Here is a 19,943-nt window from a genome sequence, read left to right as displayed (position 1 = left end):
CCTTTTTAGACACGAAGCCTTTTTATGGGAATTCTGAAGTGATGTAAAATAGCTTGTTCCTCATCAAATAATAAATTTATTATTTTATTCATTCGTATATAATTGTTTGAACTCATAGTTTCCAAATTTGTTCAATGAGTTATAATTTGTTATAAGTATTATTTATTTTAATGTTAAATTATCCCAGATTTGATCAATGGTGGTCTCTTCAAGCTCCCTTCCACATCCTCTTTGACATGTTTTTTATCATTCTATGAACAGTTCCTTGATTTGCAGCACAAAAAGATATTCCAGACTAATTTTTTTTTTGTTTTTTTGAGATGGGGTTTCACTCTTGTTGCTCAGGCTGCAGTGCAATGGTGCAGTCTCGGCTCACTACAACCTCTGCCTCTGGGGTTCAAGAAATTCTCCTGCTTCAGTCTCCCGAGTAGCTGGGATTAGAGGTGCCTGCCACCATGCCTGGCTAATTTTTTGTATTTTTTGTAAGAGACAAGGTTTCATCATGTTGGCCAGGCTGGTCTTGAACTCCTGATCTCTCATGTGATCCACTCGCCTTGGCCTCCCAAAATTCTGGGATTACAGATGTGAGCCACCACGTCCAGCCCAGACTAATCTTATACTTCTTTTGCCACAGCCCCAGACTCCACCCTTTCTCCAGAGATCCTTGTTCCTTGTAGTGCAGAATGCTATTTAGAAGCCAAGATCTGGGAGTAAGTGTGCTTACTACTACTGAGATATGCTGCTTCCAAGTCTTCTCAGTGGAGAAAGTTAGAGATATATGTGTGTATATGTATTTATGGCTATACATACATACTTAAACATAAACTTATGTGTCTCTTTCTCTCTGTCTCTCTCTATTTCTATCTTATGCATTCATAAAGATACTTCCAATTCTAATAAAAAAACCACTTATTCCAGCATCTTGCTTTCAATACTTATAATGTGTTTTCCAATTATGAGAAATCTGATCCCATTATCATTCACATATTTACTTTTTCTAGGGTATGTAATAGGTCATTTATTAACACAACACGTGTTGTGTTTGATACTATAAATACAAAACCAATATATACTAGTATAGTATTTATACTATAATATAATAATAAATAATATATTGGTTATTTGTTATTTATTATATATTATGTTTTACATATTAGAAATATATATTCTTTATATAATATAAAGAATATATTATTACATAAATACTATATTATTATATAAATGTTATAAATATTATAAAACAAATGTAATAATTGTCACAACACAAGTATTGACTAATTCGTTTTCATGCTCTAATCAGGAACAAAAATATCAAAATGATCACTCATTTTTGAACAAAGCTTGTTTATCTTAATGAGTAACTTCCTCTGCTCATTCTGTCTGTCACTGAAGTGGAGCCTCTCATGGGGTTTCAAGGGGATGGTTACCTGATATTCATTACATACACACATTCAGAAATAGTCATAAAAAGCATTGCTCTCAGTTTGAATAGAAATTCAGAAAAGCATTTATATATATTCTGTATCGAAGACTCACATTGACCTAAGCCTAAAAGATTTAAGCTAGACATGAGCACACAGATATCCAGGGGTAATCTCATCAGCTTACTTCAGCCCACATCTGTGCTGCTTCACTGTTTCTTGAGATGGAGTTCATAAGAGGCACAACAGATATTCGCCCCTTAGGTAAAGTAGCTGATACAAAGAAGGCCATTCGCTTGTGGAAGCATCACTTGTGGCATACTTCATTTCACATAGGCAAAAACAACTTAATACATGCTCTCATTGGCACTACTTTCTCTAGAAACATACTCATGTGATGGGAGAACTGTAGCAGAATCTCGAGAGTCTGAGGCTCCATCCTCAGATCTGCCCCAGGTCTCTGCTATGTGTGCTTTGTCTAGGAGGCATTTTGCTCCCTCTGACCACAGGGCAAACCACATTTGGGTCCCTATCTTTTTTGGAAAAAAATGTGCACCTCTCTAGTTATCTTTAGCATCCTTGACTTTAGTAGAAAAACCCTCAGAAATTTTTCATTTATTTATTTATTTAACAAATGTGTATTAAGCATTGACTATGTGGTAGACTCTGAGAATGGTGCTAAGTGTACAAATGCAGGCTGCCTGCTATAGTCTCCATCTTCACAATCTACTAAAGAATATAAGCAATGAATGGGCTGAACCTAAATTATCCCACATAGATTTACCCTGTGAATACAAATGTAAATCACGTTAGCATTAAATAATCAGATTTCCCACTGCCCCTGCAGACCCATCTTCCATTCCTGTCCACCCTGGTCTCTTCCCTGCAGGCTTACCCATATAGAATAAGTCAACAGTTTCCATTCCCTCTGCTTTCTGCTTCTCTTACACCCACACCTTTGTAAATACCACCTTTATAAATAAACCCTCTATGCACTACCCTATTTGAGTGTGCCATCTGTTTCCTGTCGGGACCTTGACAATCACACAAAATAGCCCTTTCCTTTGGGTCTCATAAGAAACCATCTCACACATCTTCAAGAACATATTCATGCCCCTCAGGCTAATATCCTCCTCCCAGCCTCCCTTTGGCATTTCTAGTGTCTGTTGTGTATTTGGAGCATCTGCTTTCTCCCACTTGTGTCCTACCACTTCGGTAACCATCACTCCACTGAGACCATTCGAGACCTGCAAACACTCCAGGTGCCAAAGCAGCATGCATGACCTTCAGTGAGGACTGACTCACCCAGGAGGCATGGCACCTAGGGGCCCACAATACCATTAGGGGCCCATGAAAATTCTTTTTTTATTTTTTTTTAAATCAGAAGAAAAAGTCAACTATTAGGTTAAAGAAAATGCTTTATTATATAATACTGATATATTTGCCTTTATGTCAACACAGTCAAATATATATTTCTTGATGTCTCTCTCTGTCTCTGTGTGTGTGTGTGGTTGGGGGGGTGTGTGTGTATAAGGGGGAGCCATGAAACCAAAAGTGCCTAGAGCCCACAAAAGTCATAATGCTACCTACCATTCCTTCAGTTCTCAAAACCTGTGTATGAATCCTGCAGGGAAATTGGATGCTAATACTCCACCTTATAATATCCTACTGAACATTTATGTACCCTTATTTTCTCATTCTGTAGCAGAAAACCACTGTGTTCAACTCATACATAAAGATGTCTTATAGGGCTACCAATAATTGTTCATCCAATTTACCTAGCCAAATCTGAATAACTTTAGGCTCAAGCCAAAACCACCTCTACTACATAGCATCTGCAGTATTGTATGAAAGGAGCTGGAGGACTGAAGAAGTTCACAAGTGTTCTGGGATCACCTAATCCAAAGTCTGGGGGATTGGGAAGGGCTGGCAGAGGTAGCATCCAAGTTGAGACCAGTGATGTGGGTAGAATACAGATTAGAGAGGAGAGCCGAGGCAGAGGAAAGGGAGTGTTTAAAGACCCGACAGTGAGTGAGAGCAAGGGATTTGGAGGGTGTGGAGTAGAAGGTAGGGGGAGTGGAGGAGCTGAATACGTAGGGCCAACTCATAAAGGGCCTTAGAAAGAGTTTGTACATTAACCTGAGTGAAATTTATGGAGCTAGGTAATTTTTCATTTTAGAAAGTTATCACTGGGTGCATTCTAGGGAAGCTAGAGAACCAATAAAAATGGGGCAAGAGTGGGCATGGGGAAGGGCCAGCTCTGTCTCTGTAAGAGAAGATAAACTGATTGTCTAAACTCAGTAATGGCAGAAGAATTACCTGATATTTAGTATACGAAATCAGCATAAATATATTAATGAATTTTTAAAAATTGAGGGAGAGGGGAGTTTTAATATCTCCCAGACTGATTGAGAGGTCTCTCTTAGTGACCCCAGAGAAGACACAGCTTTGGAGGCTGGTAAACCACAGAGTAGGGAGGAGGCTTTACCAACTCCTGGTTTCATTTCACCCAGGCAGTGATTTTCTGCTGATAGGCATTAACTCCTCCAATCAATAGATATTTTTGTGTACCTACTATATTCTAGGCAATCAGGATGTAATAAAAATTCAAGGCAAACAGGATTTATGCTATTAGCACTTACAGTATAGTGAGAAAGATAAACCTTAATCGAATCTAAAACATCCACTCACAAGATGGGTATATAGAGCTCTATGAAAATGTACTACAGGTATGAAAATAAGTAATTTAGAATCAAAGCTGTTGTATCTTTAAATTATTTTGAGCTTTAAATATAATTATGAAACTTGAGTCATGTGACAGGCAGCTGTAACCTAGAGAGCGAGAGCTATAATCTTAGTTCCTCTTAGTGTTTTCTTGACCTACATTGTTTTGTAAGAGGTGAAAGACTCAGGGATGCCAGAGAAGATGTCTTCTCTCTGAAGTGCTGATTTTCATTGTGGATTAACTTCTCTTATACAAAGACCTCACAACTAATCACATTGTCTAAGATGGAGTGTTAAATATACTCTATTAAATTGGAAAAAAATAAGAGATAAAACAAGCTGTAACTAATCAAGTTGCTATAACTCATAAACCAGCCTTGTTTGGAAATGCGGTAATTCTGTTAAATTTCTTTGTTTTCTGCCTATATAAGCAAGACCTTAACTTTTCAGCTTCTGAGTACTGACCCCATTCCTTTGGAGTCTGTGTTACCCAGATGTGTATCTTAGCTTTGTGCTTCAGTAAATTATTTTAAATTGGGTTCTAATTCTTCTGATGACTTCAGGTGGACACAGGGGATTTGCAATAGTTGAAGAGGCAAAGGAAGATTTATTTAGTTTAGTAGTGGTTGAACTGACCTATGAAGACCATATATGTGTTAGCAAGGCAGAGAGTGGGGAGGTCTTTCCAAACAGATGGAATATTGTATATAAAGTTTTGGTGGAAAGACAGAATACCGTGCCTTCATAAGACTGAATGACAGCCAATGTGGTAGGCTCACAGAGGCTAGGGGCAAACATAAGACAGGATGAAGCTAGAAAGGTATACAGAAGCAAGAACATACAGACCTAGACTAGTTAGTGTATCCAAGTCACACTACACAGTACACAGTAAACTCTGTTCTGCAAGTTTGCCTTAAGCACTGACAAGGGTGAGGATGAGCCAATTTGCATTTTTTAAGTTTCCTCTGACTTTGGGATAAAGAATAAATGCATGAGGGTTGAAGAGTTGACAGTGGAGATCCATTAGTCGGCTATTGCAGAGGTCCAGGCAATGTATTTATCTGATGGGTTCTTCCTGTCCACTGCACAGAAAAAAATCAAATCAAATGCCAGACCCTGGCATTGCAGTAGAGAAAGTTATATTGACACAAAGTTGAAACACATAGAAGAACTGGAGTTATTCACTCAAATCACTCTCCCTGGATGGTCAAAGATTAGAATATTTATGGACAATTTGATGGTTGCTAGGCAATGAGTGCTACTGACTGGTTGGAGATGAAATCAGAGGGATGTAGAAAATTGTCTTCATGCACTGAGTCAGCTTCGTGGTAGAGACACAGGACCAGCTGAGCCATGAGTTAGTCCAGGTGGGGTCAGTCTAAAACATATCTAAAAAAGAAAAAGCCAATCTTAGGTTCTATGATAACAATGTTATGTAAAGAAACAATTGGGAAAGTCACAAATCCTGTGACCTCTGGCCACATGACTCCTGAGTAGTAAAGGATAATAGAAACTATGCCTACATCTTTGTAGAGCTCAAGCCCCTCCCATACTCCTATTCTTAAGTACTTTGATTAGTCTTACAAAGATGGCTTGTGGTCCCTGAGCAAAGATGGGGTTAGTTTTAAGGAGGAAATATTACCCTTGCTTTCAAGTTAAACTATCAACTAAATTCTCCCCAAAGTTAACTTGGTCTATCCCAGAAATGACCAAGGACAGGTTGGAGGTCAGGAGCAAGATGGAGTCAGCTATGTTAGATTTCTCTTCTTGTCATAATTTTGCAAAGGTGGTTTCAGCAAGAGGTGATAACAGTTTTAACTGTGATGGTGGTGGAGGTGGAGGAATGTTGACAGAATTGAAAGATCTTTAGGAAGTAAAATAGGCAGGACTTAGTGATGATTGTTCCTGGGTGATGACGGACAGTAAAGTGTCAGTGCTGTACCTGGAATTTATGAGACCGATATTCACTGAGACAGGGAATACTGGGAGGGGGCCCGAAGGACATAAGTAGCAATGGGAGGGGAGGAGGCTGAGAAGGGTATGTTCCGTCTTAGGTAGATTCAGTTGGAAGTGACTTTTTGAATTAGAATAAAGATGTCTATCTACTGTGCTGCTTACTATGTCCTAGTTATACAACACTTGTGATCTAGTACTTAATCAGAATATTACTCCTTTGAGGACATATTCCATACTTTTCTCAGTCATAAGGGGGTGATCCATAACTTTTCAGATACTTGAAACTGTAGCTCTTGGTGACAAATAAAGTCAGCTTGCCCCCGGGGTACTTGCAATAATTCCACTCTACGAGAATAAGTGGTAACCTCTTCCCTGCTCTGGGCCTGTATCCTAGCATTAGCTCAATTCATCTCTCATCCAGGATCTCTGAGGAACAAAGTCTTTCGTTACTCCAAAGGTAATGTGCCCTCTGTTCATGGAACTTGCATTCAACATTTATTAACCCTTGGAGGGCTTCCCAAGGCACTTCTGATAAATTCCCCACCCTTTGTGATTTGGCCCTGCCTGTCCCTCCAATCTCTCCACAATCTACTCCCATTGCTCAATCAGTTTTAGCTGCTTGGACCTATTTTCAATTCCTTTCACAAGCTCATTCCTGCCTCGAGACCTTCACACAGGCTTTTTTCTCACTCTTTTCTTGGCTACCCTCTCCTCATCCTTCAGATTCCAGCTTATATGCCACATTCTCAGAGATATCTTTCCTGCCACCCACAGCCCCCATCTAAATTAGCTATTCTATCCATTCCTTATTCTCTTTCTTGTGCTCTGCTCTTTTCTATAAAAGTACATATCACAGACAGTAATTGTACATTCATTGTGTTTGTCTAGTGTATGTCTCCCCAACTTAATTATAATCTATATGACAGCCGAAGCCATGTCTGATATGTTCTCCAGTACTAACACTGTGTATATCAGTCATATCATGTTTATCCAGAGAATGAATGCATGAATGAATGAATGAAAACTATAGTGCCTCTTCTATGCAAGCACTAATCAAGACAGAAAGATGTGAAACAAAGATATGACCTCTATGCTGCATGTCCAGTAGGGAGAGGTAAATTTAGTCCTAATACAGCATGACAGGTGCTCTTGTGGACATAAGTGTACAAAGTGGTAGTGAAGCATAGAGTCACTGTTCACCTGCTTGCCCTGTGTGTAATGGGAAAGGCTCCATAAAAAGAAAGCATTTGATTTGGGTCTTTAAAGATAAAGAGTTTATGGGGAGGAGCAGGAGAGGAAGGCAGGTAGACAGAGATTACAGTTTGTGCAAGGATGGAGAAGCTGTGAAAGGCTGTGGTGCTTTTGGGGCAATAGTGAAATGTCCGTCCCGTCGAAACATAGGGTAGAAGGAAGGGGATAGAGAATAGCCTTATAAGGGATGTTGAAAGAGCTTGGAAAGCCCATGCTGTTTTGTTTAGGTTTTATCCAACAGGGAATGGCAAATCATTGGAGATTTGTAAGCCAGGGAATAAGGTGAGGCTTCTGTCTCAGTAAGGTGACTCTGACAGTGACTGTGGGCATGTGTGGGGGGGGCAGGCGATGCCTGAAGTCAGGGAAGTGGGAAAGGAATCAGTAGCCCACATGAGAGATGACACCCCTGACATGGAGGCAGTGACAGAGGAGAAAGACAACAGAGGTTGAATTTTGAGCAATCTTTAGGACTTGTACAATACTCTCTGAAGTCATTTTCAGCCCTTAAATTTGATGATCCCTTTATTAACTCTTTTTTGACCTTAGAATTTGGCTAAAATATATTCGTAAAATGTTTCTGTTTTTCTAAATATAAACTCAGATAACTTATCTCTATTAGATTAAAACACAACTGAACCATGCATTATACAGAAGATTTTATGGTTTCCCCGGGATAAGGTCAGAAATGTCATGAGAACAGTGCTCTGACTGGGTCACTTGGGACAGGATTGTGAAGTGGGCAATTTATGCTGAGCCTCAGATCAAAGCATCCTTGTAAACCTCTTCTGCTCTCTCCTCAGGACCTGGCCTTAGATGAATATGTGGCAAGACAAAAAAATGTTCCACACTTAATTTGGGGCAGTAGGAGGAATGGACATTACCATATTCTTCTTTTTTCATTGTAATGAATGTGTATTTTTGACATATAAATTTAATGGAGTTTAATAGCAAGCAATGGATGAATTTAGATGTAGTAGACTTATGAATTGCCAGAAGGCTAGGATGGAGGAGGAGGTAATATAAACTAAATGGTAGCTTATATTAAGTCTGGATGAAATTGGGAACCACAAAAAGAAGGCAGCTCTGAGGAATGTTTAAGGAAGTTAGGCAATCTTTGAGTGAAATGAAAGCATATGAATTTGGAGAGACTATATAGATAAGTGATTATTAAGTCTTTGTGAAGTTCCTTCCTGATTGTCTTTGATGTATATCGTCAGGAGACACCAAAGATGGAAGACATTCCTTCCTTGTCCTATGGGAGGGTCCTACTGTCAAACAGCAGCCAGAAGACAAGGAGAGGGAGAGAGAGTGTGACTAGCCACACTGTAACCATTCAGTGGCTGCAAGGAAAATTTCCTTATCCTTGCCAGTGTGGTATTTTTCTTTTGGCAGTGAAAAATTGTGGAAAATAATATGCAAAGCCATAACAAGCAAATTTGAAGAAGTTGGGGGAAGGGGATTATTCGCATGCTTTAAATAGTAATTTGTTGATTTATTTCACTCTCAGGCGAAGAAACATTTCCAAGAATAGTTTCCCTTATTTCCAGAAAAGCCTTTATATATACTTCAAGTGTCTCAGGGACCTTATCTTACACCCCCAACACAAACATTGTATTAAAAATAGTTTCCAAACTATTTCGTTAGTTCAAGTTTATAGCACATGATCCTGCTGAACATTCCTCAGTTTTCTGCAATGGTTTTAACTAAAATAGATACCGAGTAACAGATTAATTGTGTTACTGAGAGTCTGACCTCAGCATCATGGCCTTCTGAATAATTTTAACCTAGGCCATATCTCCAGTTCCTTCAGCTAATTAATTATTAGCTACTCATTGCTAGCAGTTTCTACACTTGATTCTAGTGCCAACTCCCCTGGGCTGAGTCATTTGACATGGACATCTAAGTCTTCCTCATCCATGAAACAGAATGTAGATTATAGCCCTCCATATAATTTATAAGTTAACTAAAACAAAAATGTGGTTTTCTCTCTCTCTCTCTCTCTGTGTGTGTGTGTGTGTGTGTGTGTGTGTGTGTGTGTGTATGTGTGTGTGATGATATGGCTACAACGTATTTTTAGGATGGCCAGCTGATCCTTTCTTTAACGCCATACTCCTAGGGCTCCACTATTAATGGAAAAAGTTATGAATGATCAATTACACAAACAATCCAAGAGTGTCTGTTATACTTTCCAAAAAATTCATGTCTGTGCAATCAGGAAGTTAAATTCAAATCTTCTCATCCTTTTGGGAGCTTTAGAAGTCATTGTTCCTAGGACAACATCATAATTAAGAACAAGACTTCTCCGCTTAGTTCTGTGACATTAGGCAGTTTATTATCTCTCTGTGTCTTATTTTCTTCTTTCAAAAAGTGGGGATAAGAATAGTACCTTCTTCATTGTATGGTTATTACTTATGGATCGGTGGATGTTTTTGGGAAGAGGAGTCAAGAACAATTTCCAGTTCTGACAAGGATAACGAGGAGTATGAGGTGCCATCAATTGAAATAGGGACTATAGGGGTAAGAGCAGATATAGAAGTAAGATACCAGTTAAAATGCGCTCATTTGAGATGCCTGTCAATTCCGTCAGACACTTTTCAAAGATGTTCAATGTGGATTTGAAAATAAGCTTAAGTCTTTATAGATTTTGGAGCTCATTTTCATGAAATAATGTGTTGAACAGATCAGGGAAATTTGGACTATGAAAGGTAGACTTTAATGTAGTCTGATTCTTAGTTTGATAGTTGAGGAAACAACTGTTTAGGTTACACTATGTGTAATAAGGTACTGTGGTCTCTTCTTGAACCTGTGACTCACAGTAATGAATAGTATTTGGCAAAATGACACTGTGCTACTTCCATGCCTAAGCTTTAAGATGACCTGGTAACTCCTAGTTTTTGTGCTCTTGGAATCCCTCAACCCCATTCAGAAGTCTGGCAATGCTGTAGAAGAGACCGAATGAAGAGCCACATAGAAAGGGAAATGTTATGACACATCCCGGAGAGAGATAGCATCCAGCTGACCCAGTGCCCCAACCCCAGGTGACTCCTCCCCGATATATGCAGCACATAGGTTATCACCCTCCAAACTGGGCTCAGCTAAGTGTTGCCAACCACAGAATCATAAGGAACATATGTATTTTTTAAGTCGTTAAAATTAAGGGTAATTTGTTAAATAGCACCAGATAATCAAAACAATGGAGGAATCAGGACAGAAATCCAGGTCTTCTGAGCTCTAGAACAAAGGTCATCTAGGGCAAGGAACTCAAACTGTTTATTCTTTAATAAAAACTTAATGAAGAATGCAGAATGAATGACTGTGCTTCTTTGACTCCAGTTTTCTCAACTGCACACTTAGTATAATAATTAACTTATTGACTAAAATGTACTGTATATCCTGGATTTAATGGCCACTATCTGTTATTTAGCCATGAGATAGATTGAGTCATCCATTCAACCATCCATCTGTCCATCCATGCATCCATCTATCTCCATTTTGCCTGTGTATTATCTATTCATTTTTATTTTTTGGCCCATGAATTAGACTGCAATTCTGTATCAAACATCTGTTTTACTCTGTGGCTCTCTGGCCTATGAGTAAGTATAGGAGAGATGAGATGGAAAAAGCAAAGTTTTGCCTTTAATTTAAATCTTTACAATTCTCATAAGGGGAATGTCAGTGGCAGCGATGTTACTTTCACCGCTGAGTGTCTAAAACTTTTTTTGTTTTTAGACCAAGTCTCACTCTTTTCCTTCAGCCTGGAGTGCAATGGCATGACCTCGGTTCACTGCAACCTCTACCTCTGGGGTTCTAGTGGTTCTCCTGCCTCAGCTTCCTAAGTAGCTGAGATTACAGGCAACTGCCACCACTCCCGGCTAATTTTTGTACTTTTAGTACAGATGGGGTTTCACCATGTTAGCCAGGCTGGTCTTGAACTCCTGACCTCAGGTGATCTGCCCACTTTGGCCTCCCCAAGTGCTGGGATTACAGCCGTGAGCCACTGCACCCTGCCAAGTGTCTAAAACTTTTACTGAATTTCAACTGTTCAAGAAACAGAGTTTCTTGAGAAAAATCACCAGAATTTTAAGACAATAGTCACAATCCTCTGAAAATAAACTACTGTTCAAGTAAGTGGAGTTCAGATAACGACAACATGTCATCTCCCAAGGAGGCAACGTTTATGTGGCATGTATCTTAGAGGTAAATCATTTTTCCCTTTTTGTTTTTATTTATTTATTTTGATATGCAGTCCTATCTGTTTGCGGGTACAGCATTAGATATTATGGTAGAGTGGCAGGAATCTCATTTCTATATTAGAATTATATTTGTTTGGGAACAGCTCAGGAGTCGGTCTCATGGCATCCGACAGCTTGACAAGGCTTGTTGCCATGGAAAACGCGGGTGATGTTATATAAATATATTCCTAGGTCATGAGTTGCCATGTATTTTTTGGACATTGATGCTAAGGGGGAAATGACTACACATATTTTTAGGAAGGAAGAATAACATAGTAAACAAACAATAACAAATAATAAATATATGTGTATCCAGTAAACTGGTGCTCTGTTTTCTTAAGCATTAGACTTGTGTTCTAACAAGCCTTTTAGCTATAAAAGTTCATTTATTGCAAAGGCTTTCCCCCCCTAAAATATTCTTATTACCTAGTCATTTTGCAATATTAATGGTTCCACTATTAATAGACTGAGAGACAAGGGAGCTATTATTCTTGCTCTCTATCTGTTATTCCGTTAAGTAAGACTGCCAACCTCTGACTGTTAGCAGCAATATAACGAACCATGCGCTCAAGCCACGGGGTATATCCTAAGTAAAAGTTTTCCTCACATGTTGTTTTTGGTGCATACTATGACTAGACAGGAAAAAGGTACAACAGCAAGATGCAGGGGGAAACACTCCATTCCGGTGAGGATCTAAAATTGTCATTTTCTTTGGATTTGATGGGAGGTGAAGAAGTGTTGGGGAAATGACGTGGAAAGTCATGGGTGAATTTCTCTGTAATTTGTCCCCTCTTATGACTGATGCCCTTTGTGAGAGCTCCAATGGTACCTATAATCTGACACATACAAGACTGTTACCCATTCTTGCTTTCTCGAACACACTATTATTTATTCAACCTGTAAGGAGAACTGCCAGATTCTTCTGCTTGAGCAAACACTGACTATCTTAGGAGACAGTGTTAGCTTCCTATGTCGGGATGCTGCCTTCCCTATTACCACTGTGGCCTCTGCTGCTGTTCACCATCTGAGTCAATAACGGATGTTACGCATACCACCTCTTCATGCCAAAACAGAGTGTGCATGACCCTGATCTGTAAGAAATCCATCTGTCTCTAAGTGAATGCAAAGTCGCTCTTTACCACAGAGATCTGTTGCGTTATATCCTATTGTGAGATAAGCCACAAAGGGTTTTCACTAAACCGAAGTACATACATTTGCAAATTATGTACTTTTTAAAATGAATTCACAGAAATCCAGTTTATTCTTTAATAATGCCACTTGTATTCATTTGAATTATGCTGGGTTTTCTTGAGTGGGAAAAAATATCCAGGTATCGATTGCCCTGGATACTAGGCCACATACCAAGGTTGTGCTGCACTAGGCAATGTCATCTCATGTGTAGAAAGAAAAATAAACAAGCATAGAGGGCATACTGATAGAGAAAAATGATTTTATTTTATTTTTGTTTGATTTTTATCATTCCAGATTACTTTTACAAACTTCATTTTTTTTTTGTTTCTCTCCCAAATCCTGCAAGGTGTGTAGACAAGTAATATTTTACCCATTTTACAGACGGCAAAATGGAGATTTAGTGATTTGCTCAAGTCACACATCTTTAAGTGACAGAGGTATGCGTCCCACTAAATAGTGGAATCTTACTAGCAGTGTGTATAGGTCTTAATACAGACAGAATCTGCTTTGACGTGCTTTCTCTATGCTCAGCTAGGACTCATTTTCAATAAGAAATTTTGAAGCAAAGATGGAGCCAGGAGAGGAATAACTGGGTGGAAACTAACTTCTCCATGACTTCATTGGCTCCATCGCCTACTGTGGAAATTGATCCAGGTAGAAGGTTGCCTATTTTGGAAACCTTTGCCTTCTGCAGAGGTTGATCTCTTTGGGTGAGATGTCCTGTTGTTTTGCTCTCCACATGCTTGAAGCTTTCACTGCACTGGAAACTGAAGAGACAGAAATAGGAGGGATTTGATGACTTTCAAACTAAGGAAAGCAACTCGTTTTCTTTTTAAACACAGCCCTCTGACTAATTTTTGCTGTAATTTACCCTAGTAATTTTGTTTGCAGAAAAATGAAGCAGAAGTAACTTTTGCTTGAATTACTTCTTTTCTCTAACTTACTTCGTGGATATAAATGTACACCATGAGGAAATGAAGCATAAGTCCACATATACAAGTATACTTGATTCTTTTACAAAATTTTTACCAAATTTCTTAACATTAATGTTTTTAATTTAATATTTTCACTTTTAAAAATAAAAGATGTATTTTAGTTTAAAAAATGGAGCTCCAGTTTTTGCTTTTAGAGAGGCTCAAGCATACCTTAACTTTTGTGCATAAGAATGATGACAAATTATAGTAAAATCTGAACTTAAAATGTGATTAAACATGTTCAGGTATTCTTTCATATAATACAATTCTTCTGATGTTCAGTTTCCCTTTTCTTTAAATATACAAACAAATAACATGCAGTCATTGATTAAGCATATTCCAAGCATTTTCAATTAAGTAACTTCATTTCTTGTAGAGAGCTAATTATTAGGTAGTGAATAGGACTAAGTATAAATAATCTGGCTTTTCTCCTTTCAGGCATATGGTAGGTTTGTGATTCCCCACCCCTTTGACATTAGATACAGCCATGTGACTTGCTTTAACTAATGAAGTCTGAGTAGAAGGACATTTATCACTTCCAGACAGGGACATTTAATCACCAGAGCAACTTTTCTTCTCCTGCAGCAATCATGAAAGCATGGGAATATGTCATCCATAAGCCTGGCTCCTTGAGTGACTACTATAAAGAATCACTATGTTTTAGTAATTATTTGTTACTGCAGCATAGCCTACCCTAGCTTGACTGATACAGCACTTTAAAGATGAGGAAATAAAGGCAAAGAGAAATGAAGTGGTTCATTCAACATGACATAACAAAGTTGTAAACCAAGTTTTCTGATTCTTCCTTCCTGGGTTTGCAGACTCAATCCAGGATAATACGGTTTCCCAAGAACCTCAAAATTAAGCAAAACCTGATTAATGCACATGTGTTATATATGTTCACATCCAACCAATGTTCATTGGTTCTTTCGATTTAATTGAAAGACTGTATTAATTAAAAGAATAGGTTGAATATTAAAATGAGCAAAGACTTAATCTACTGATATAAGTCATTTCATATGTAAACAAAATTGCAATGTTAAAACTTTCTAAATATCCAGAACAGTGAGGTCTCTGGGTTACTTATGCCTGCTAGATTTCTTATTCAGTCACTAGATGACTACAAATAGGTACCTCCACCTCAATTCTTACTACGAGAGTTTGGGAAGGGAAAAGCAGCCAAGACAGTTCTTAGCATATTCTGTGACTACACGAGACTTCTAACATAATTGTAAGAAGCTTAGAAAATTCACTTGCCATTTACATTAATACCCACAGATCCCTGTCATCTGGACATACTGATCTATGTTCAAGTGAAAACGTACTTCGCAAACAGGCTTTCAGTTGAAATATATTTTTGCAAGATTTCATGACTTGGCAGCCCAATTTCTTCTTTTATACTACAGAGATTTTTTTTTAAATGAGTTTAATATCTTGGCCACTTCAAAGTCATACAAATTTCACACTCAGTTTTCACTTTGTGCTCGCTCTTACTGGTGGTATTTTAATATCTCTTGTTTAACTATTTTTTATGTCATTTTTTTTTTGGCAGACTGTGTCCCATTTCCTTTAAGCTTTAACCAATGACAGTTACTTTATTTCTTTACCTGATGTCTTGCTCACTTCCTCTATAAGCTAATCTTTCAGGATTTATGGGATATATATGATTTCTTATTCAAAATAGTCTTAGGAGCAACAACTCAAATTCCACAGGAAACAGGAAGCATTTTTTATAATATCCATTATACGTTTAAGTAGCAGAGTGGTCATAAGTCACTTAAATCTTCAATTCCTCAGTTTCTCCACCTACTAAATATGGATTACTGCCATCTTCTTCATTTAAGCTCAAGGACTATTTTGGAAGAAAATGAAATTGTGTTTCTAAATCTCTTCTAGTCTTGTAACAAGAACCATATATACTTAAGATATATGACTCAGACCTGTACACATTTGGGACAATGGAATTTTAAACAATGATGCTGTCACATTTGGAATGAGCTATCATGTTCCAAGTTCAACAGAGCTTTGAAATATTAAGGTGATTTATATCATTTTAGACATTATGTCTGAAAAACCAGATAGTCTAATTTTAAAAAAATCGGAACCAAAAAGAAACTTGATTATCTGACTTAAGTATCAGATTATTTTCCATTTCTGGAAATACTCTTGATATTAATACAACAGCTAACAGCTCTTCCAGTGCTTACTGTATTTTAGTTTCTATTCAGGTGTTTTGACTTTATCTCATTTATCGTGCTCTCTGTCACAACAACCATATGAACTCGGCACTGTACTTATCCGCATTTTGCACATTAAAAAACAGCCATAAGAAGTTGATTATCTGGTTCAAGGTTACAGAGCTAGTAATCAGCAGAGCTCAGATATGAACCCAGGAAGTCTAATCCCAGACCCACATCTTTAACTGCTGCTACACAACATTTGTCATTATTGGTCAAACCATTATGGGAAACTTATGAAAAGATTCTAGATTACTGGACAAAATCTAAGGCACCATGGAAGGTTTTCAACTTCAGAAGTTTCATCAATAATAACCCTCCAGAGTAGAGAAATGAGGAAGTACCTAAATTGGATCAGAGAGAAAAGGATTACCATAATGTTGGGAAATCTCTGAACTACATCAAATGATGTAGTTGAAACTCGATGCATTTGGTCTCGTGGAGAGATTAGAAAAAATATTACAGTTAAGTTAAAACATTTTAAAAGCTATCTTGTGATAAAGAATGGAGGCTGGCTCTGGATTGATCCAAAGACACAAATAAGGGCTTTTAGGAAAAGTTACAGTGTGGAGATAGATTTGGAATTAGCCTGTTGATCAACCATTTATATGAACATATTATCATGGATAGCTTCTCTGGAATGCTGTTCACAAACAGAGTACTAGATAAAAACCCATTATCAGAAGTCTTGTCTGTAATCCCAGCACTTTGGGAGGCCAAGGCAGGAGGATTTCTTGAGCTCAGAAGTTAGAGACCAGCCTGGGCAACATAGGGAGACCCCATCTCTACTAAAGATTAAAAAGAAAAATAGCCTGGTGTGGTGGTACACACTTGTAGTCCCAGCTACTCAGGGGGCTGAGAAGAGATGATTGATTGAGCCCAGGAGATCCAGGCTGCAGTGGACCTTGACCACACCACTGTACTCCAGCTTGGGCAACAGAACAAGATCTTGTCTCTCAAAAAAGTACAATAAATAAATAATAAATAAAAAGTCTCTCTGATTTATTTTGGGTGGAAAATAGTGTCTGTATTGGTTGTTGGGAGCAACTTTAAAAGGAATCAGTGTAACACTGTCAGTGGGAAGAAGACAGAGCTCTTGGGGTCTATCAGGGAGATTTCCATAGAACTCAGCCCATCAGCCACCCTTAGCATGTGCACTAGGAAGAGTGCTCGATGAACTGTCACTTCCTCTAATTCAAGTAACATTGTTGGAAATGTTCTCAATTACAATGCATGAGGAAGTTTGACTAATGGTTTAAAATAAGAGTGCACATGTCAGCCCATATCTGTCTATTTCACTGAAGCAAACAGGCATAACTTACTTTGGACATCTATATCCATATCTATGTTCTTCTCCCAAGCCCCCAATTATCTACTTATCTGAAAATGTAAAGTGCTTAGGTGGGGAAACCTATTCAGTCAAGGATTCCGTGTTCACAATTCAATTCCTAACGCTAGCACAGAACCCCACACCTAGTAGGTACTCAATAAATAATTGCTGAATGAATCACAGTAAATGCATAATTCCTAGGAATTATGTAAATATGTTGAGCCAGAATGAATTGAGTTTATAAAAGTTTTGGGACCTCTGGAAGTGTTTTTAATCTTTCCTGTCATTTCATGTTTTGACTCTAAAGACTTGAGTTCCAAACAAGGAAATTGAAGATAAGTGGTCTAGGGAGTGCCAATTAAAACAGCAGAGCTACCCATCTATTCTAAAGAAAGAGTTTCTCTTTTACAGTTAGACCTGAGCTTAGCTGTTTTTCCAGAAAGCCCTAAGTTCATAAAAAGAGGTTTGCACTGCAACTTAAACAGATTATGGCAATGCTAGTGAACAGACTTCTGGATTTAACAGCTTTCTTAGAAATTAAGGACACAGAACCAGACAGCCTGCAGGATACCACTGCAAAAACTTTTATTATCTCTAAACAATTGAATGTCAACACCAATAACAGATTCCTGCTGGGTTCCATTCTTTCCCAACCAAAAGGAAACCACTTATTCACACTGTAATGTGTCCTTCATGGGAAACATTCTAAGTTGTATAATGTCTTGCAGATGATGTTGTCAAGAACGGTTTCTGACCCTGGAACAACTCTTGAACAACTTGGGTTATTCTGCATTTATTCTGTTGCTTTCTCGGAACACTTGATGATGTGTTCCTAGCCTCCAAAGAAAGGACGTATGCAATAGAATCAAGCCAAGTGCAATAAAGGGAAGTGAAAGGCTACAACTGGTAGCAGAACTACTAATGGTAGGGCTGGCTTGCTTTCAGGATGTTCTCTTTTTATTTTCTTTCCTCCATGATTTTAAACAGGTTAAGTTTTAGAAAATGAACTATATGTCTTATTCATATGAAAGCAGGGTAACTATAAACAAAAGTAGAATATGCTATAGCTCATATTATTTCTGCCTTGAATGTTACAAATAAGAAAATGCTAAAAAATGACCCCAATACTTTAAATACTACCAAGTATATAGTTACATCAATTGAAAACTGACCACTAAATGGTGATGTCCTTGCTGTGTGAACATTCAGGACTGGGGAGCAATGCTGCATATGTGCAACACTATATTAAAAACCAGAAGAGGCTGGGCATGGTGGCTCATGCCTGTAATCCCAACACTTCGGGAGGCTGAGGCGGGCGGATCACGAGGTCAAAAGCTTGAGACCATCCCAGTCAACATGGTGAAACCCTGTCTCTACTAAAAGTACAAAAATTAGCTGGGCATGGTGACGCATCTGTAGTCCTAGCTACTCCGGAGGCTGAGGCAGGAGAATTGCTTGAACCCTAGAGGTGGAGGTTATGGTGAGCCGAGATTGTGCCGTTGCACTCCAGCCTGGGCAATAAGAGCGAAACTCCATCTCAAAAACAAAACAAAACGAAAAATTCAAGTGAGGGAACTAGGTGAGGTCAGGATAGACTTCCTATGATCTACCTCCCATACTGTGAAAGGGACAGAATGTCCCCATGAAATCTAGACTCTCCCTTTCCTTGAAGATAAGCAGATTAATCAGTCAACAACTAATTATCAAACTGTCAGACACATAGATGCATATCACTGTACTAAATCTAGGCAAGCCATGCAAAGATAAATGCCCTCATTTGCCTTAAAATTAACCCCATGGCTCTAATAATGTAATTTTACAGAACACATAAACCCAAATCAGTGATTGATTTTCAGGCATGTGAATTTGAAAGCTTTGATAGAAATTGTTCTAAACATTTTTAATCCCTTTTCCTTTCTACCCATAACTGTAAAACAAAATAAGCACTTACACAACCTGGCCAAATATTTAGATAAAGAATGAGTTTGTAACCAGCAATATCTTAAAATGTGTTTGAGTTATTCTATATGCTATTTAAATAGTTAAACTGTCAGCCTGAGATTTTGTATATATTCCTCATTAGGTTGCCTCAAAGACCCCAGGGTAGGTATATCTGCATTTTAAAATTTTGTATTTTTCCATGGTTTATATATCCCATAAAATGCCTTGAGAATTTTATGAGGGATGTTACATTAATATGTGTTATTATAAATATGATTTAAATATCTAAAGCATTGCAGAGTGATTACTGTTCAATAAGGCAGTGTGCATAAAAGGGTTATCTCCACACTGTGCTTAGGTTTCTACAATATAATATAATGAATTGTTCAATATAGTTTGCATGCTATTTGTCTCTGTTTCTTCCTAGGCTCTAGGGAAGCTGATGTGCAACCCTCTAACAAGGCGATCATAAATTGCAGAACAATAAACAGCCCTTGAGATTTTTAGATAGTATGTGGTTAGCATGCAATCCATCTCGGGAAACTTGATTTAATACCTCAAAGGAGCTTCTCTGACAATGCTCAACATTGTTTTAAACTGCTGCTAAATCAATTAGTGCATTGGAGAATCCTAAAGTCTCTGCCTGTCTCATAGCCCATCCCAAGAATTCTGGCTGGTTATTTTGT

At 38.1% G+C, this 19,943-nt stretch overlaps 1 protein-coding gene across 5 annotated transcripts in view; it reads right to left on the bottom strand.

The window, feature by feature from the left end:
- Positions 1 to 13,108: 13,108 nt before the first annotated feature.
- LOC105720554 (uncharacterized) overlaps positions 13,109 to 19,943 on the bottom strand; it is a 382,182-nt gene continuing 375,347 nt past the window's right edge. For all 5 annotated transcript variants that reach the window (XR_010343018.1, XR_001108180.2, XR_010343017.1 and 2 more), the window contains one exon: positions 13,109 to 13,542. The gene's annotated coding sequence lies outside the window, so the exon portion shown is untranslated. The remainder of the gene's footprint in view (positions 13,543 to 19,943) is intronic.

This window comes from Aotus nancymaae, unplaced genomic scaffold (assembly GCF_030222135.1).
Source record: "Aotus nancymaae isolate 86718 unplaced genomic scaffold, 86718_ANA_hifiasm-v0.15.2.pri h1tg000016l, whole genome shotgun sequence".
Taxonomy (NCBI): domain Eukaryota; kingdom Metazoa; phylum Chordata; class Mammalia; order Primates; family Aotidae; genus Aotus; species Aotus nancymaae.
This window is presented reverse-complemented; position numbering and strand designations above follow the sequence as displayed.